This window comes from Gymnoscopelus braueri (genome assembly GCF_963280865.1).
Source record: "Gymnoscopelus braueri genome assembly, chromosome: 19".
Taxonomy (NCBI): domain Eukaryota; kingdom Metazoa; phylum Chordata; class Actinopteri; order Myctophiformes; family Myctophidae; genus Gymnoscopelus; species Gymnoscopelus braueri.
In genome coordinates this window covers 44,777,957-44,781,786 of record NC_137621.1, presented here as the reverse complement: position 1 = coordinate 44,781,786, position 3,830 = coordinate 44,777,957, and positions in this window count along the sequence as shown.

Here is a 3,830-nt window from a genome sequence, read left to right as displayed (position 1 = left end):
TGAGTGGCTCGATTAAAAAAGTCAAAGAGTTGACCTAAAGGAATGTTCATGCCAATTTTCACGCTTGTATCACAAAGTGAACGATTGTTCCTACTATCCGCTCTACTATTTATATATATAACAAAAGTAAAAGTACTCGTTATGCACTGTCCCATTTCAAGTTTTCAAAATGTATACAAATCTTTTGAAAAAAGATTGGTATACATTTTGGCTGAAGTGAGTAATGCATGTTTTGTAATAATAATCAAAAAAGTATTGAGAATTGGAAATACTCCAGTTAAGCAAAAAAAACACCTCAAAAGTGCAATGAAGTACAGTACTTGAGTACATGTACTTAGTTACTTTCCACCACTGGTAGTAGTAATCAAAGAGACCCCCCCCCCTTTGGTATATGGACGTGTCATCCTATACATTATGTGAGTCCTCCAGTTCCCTCGGCCCGGGCATCTTAAAGCACATTAATGTTACCGCCGTATAGCATAAATGTCCGCCCATTAGCGTTGAGTTATTGGGTGGGGATGGGGTGTGTGTTATAGGGGTGGGTGGGTGGGGGGGGGGGCAAGGCAGCGAGGGAGGGAGGGAGGGAGGGGGTGAGGTGGAGTTATTTGGTATCATTATTAAAGTGAGAGTTGTACCGGGGCCAGATGGCTGCATGGAGTCAGACAGGAGAGAGACACGGAAACGCTTCGGGAGAGACCCGCGGCGTAATTAAAACAGACACCTCTCACGCGCTCCACTCCTTCTTCTTCTGCAGGCCACGAGCGTGCGCGAGCGCGCATGTCTGTGCGTGTGCGTGTGCGTGTGCGTGTGTGTGTGTGCTTGAGTATGCCTTTGCATACAGTGCCAGCATGCGTGTGTGCATACTGCTGTATGTGTCCTGCTGTGTGTATGTTTTATGTTGTGCTCTGTGTGTGTGCGTGTGTGTGCTTACGTGTGTGTGTGAGTGTGCGTGCGTGTGTGTTACTATACTTGTGAGGGCCGATGTCCCCACAGGTGTTGTAGAAGATAAACAGACAGCGAGGGCCATTGTCCTGGTCCTCACAAGAGATGTTTCATGGTTGACAAATCTTTTGAGTAAATTAAGTTAGGTTCAGGGATTAGATTAGATCAGATTATTTCTGATTTACACTTAGTTGCGCGCAGCGCGCTGGTCTCATGCACCAAAAAAAATGATGATCTACAAGCTGCACATTCTTAAAATCACTGTGTCCTCACAAGTATACGTAATACAAACGTGTGTCCGTGCGTGCGTGCGTGTGTGTGTGTGTGTGTGTGTGTGTGTGTGTGTGTGAGTGTGCATGCACGTGTTTGCATTTGTGTGTGTGCAGAAGTGCATGTATACAATTGTATGCATGTCTTTCACTCAGAGAGTGCATGCACGTGCATGTGCATGCACTCTTTTGGCGTGTGCATGCGGCGTGATGACACAATGTACTGTTAAGTGCGAACACAATTGATAACAGCTATTTTAACCCATTTAGACCTGAGACCGATTCTACAAAATGTCTTCTAAATCAGTTTTCTGATAAAAACTATTGTTGCTATATCGGTGGTGCTCAAACTGTTTCATGCAAGGACCCCCCACAATTATCTGTATTTGGTCAAAATATTTTGTAATAGGGCCCCCCCCCCCCGAAGCAAAGATCAAAAACGTTCCCTTTAAAAATATATATATATTCAAATATTAGCAAAAATTGTCACGATTTTTCATAAATAGCAGATCTACAAGTTCATAGCGTGGCACTCAGTTGAGCTTGTAGATCTGCTATTTTTGATTAGCCAAAATATACAATCATGGATAAAGTGGTTACACAAGATGCGGTCCCGGTTTTAATGGGTTAAATAGCATGAAACAGCGACGGAACTACTTCCTCCAAGCACCTCCAAAACACCAACATGGAGGCCAATGCACATATATTTTTAATATTCAGCACCGGTGCTAATTTGTCCTATGCCCTCTCTCCTGATTTGTGAGCGTGCGTATACGCGCGCATGCTTGCATGAGTAAGTGCGTCTCCATTTGAAAGCGCATTAGCGCGCGAACACATCAAAACCAAAGCGCTTCCTCAAAGCACAGCGACAACAATGAGGCCGCCATACATTATAGTACACACGCCGCGTGTATATTTGTATACCACCTAATTTCTCCTACTGTTTATTCATTGATGCGTTGCAAATCTGCATTTAATTCGTAATGTATCCCCTTTCTGGGGGAAAACACTTTTAATTGAAAAAACAAACGGCCACTCCATAAATTAGCGCTGCTTGTACAGTGCTTTTTTTTTTAATAATTGGGCTTAATTAAAAGATTCCTTAGTGCTCCCCAGACAATTCCTGCCTCGCGCTCGCCTCCTCTCACATAAGAATAAAAGTGCAATGACGGTTATAGACGCAAATAATACTCGTCAGATCTATGAATATGTGATGTGCTCAGGTGGGATATTTCGGTGCCGTCTTGTGGTTAAGGGAAAACTTTAACCCATTAAGACCGGAAGAGAATCTGTGCCATTTTTAGATTTTTTTGGCTATTCAAAAAATAGCAGATATACAAGCTCATAGCGCGGCACCGAGTGCCGCGCTATGAGCTTGTAGATCTGCTATTTTTGAAAGATTGTGTAAAATGTGTGCAAATCTTTGATTACATTTTAGATTTGTAGAATCCCCCAGAAGCAAAGATTTGAGTTAAAAATGTTTGCTTTAAAAAAACATATACATTCAAAGATTAGCACACATTTTCACGATTTTCCCCAAAAAATAGCAGATCTGTGCCGCGCTACGAGCTTGTATATCTGCAATTTTTTTAATAGCCAAAGAAATAAATGACACACAGATGCGTTCCCGGTCTGAATGGGTTAATGTCGGTGGATCTTTGTCTCATCCCATCTCATTACGACGCCTCTCATTGTTGTTGATGGCATAAAACAAAGGTATTGGCCGAGTCATATCTGCCTTTGTATCAACAGCGGCATCAAGAGATCAATGGGAAATATATATGATTTCAGTCGCAAAAAGTCCATAAGAAATGTGATAGAATGTGTAAATGAACGCTTTGATGCATTTTCCTTGAATATGATTTTTTTGTTCCTCCCCTTTGATATGCATGATGCTTTGTGTCGTACATATCTTTTATTCAACTTTTCATTATGATTTGTGTGTGTGTGTGTGTATGCACTGTATATGTGTGTGAATGCTTGCGTGTGTGTGTGTGTGTGTATGTGTGTGTGTGTGTGTGTATGTATGTGTGTGTGTGTGTGTGTGTGTGTGTGTGTGTGTGTGTGTGTGTGTGTGTGTGTGTGTGTGTGTGTGTGCGTGTGCGTGTGTGCGTGTCTCATCATAATTACATTATGCTTCATGCATGCACATATTTACTGTACGTGTGTGTGTGTGTGTGTGTGTGTGTGTGTGTGTGTGTGTGTGTGTGTGTGTGTGTGTGTGTGTGTGTGTGTGTGTGTGTGTGTGTGTGTGTGTGTGTGTGTGTGTGTGTGTGTGTGTGTGTGTGAATATGCCTGTGTGACTGTACACACGCACATACGCATGCTCACACACGCACGTCGCGTCGCTGGTGACCCCTGTTGACCCCTGTTGACCCCGTGGAGAGCCGGGCTCCATTGCTAGTTGGTGTTGAACATAATACACACCCAAACACCTTTTGCAGCCACATCGCCTTATTGTCTGCATGTTTCGTGTATACTCTACTGCAGTGGTGTAAAGTAACTAAGTACATTTACTCATGTACTATACTTAAGTACAATTGTGAGGTACTTTTACTTTACTGGCGTATTTCCAATTTTCAGTACTTTCACTTCTACTCCACTACATCTCAGAGGCAA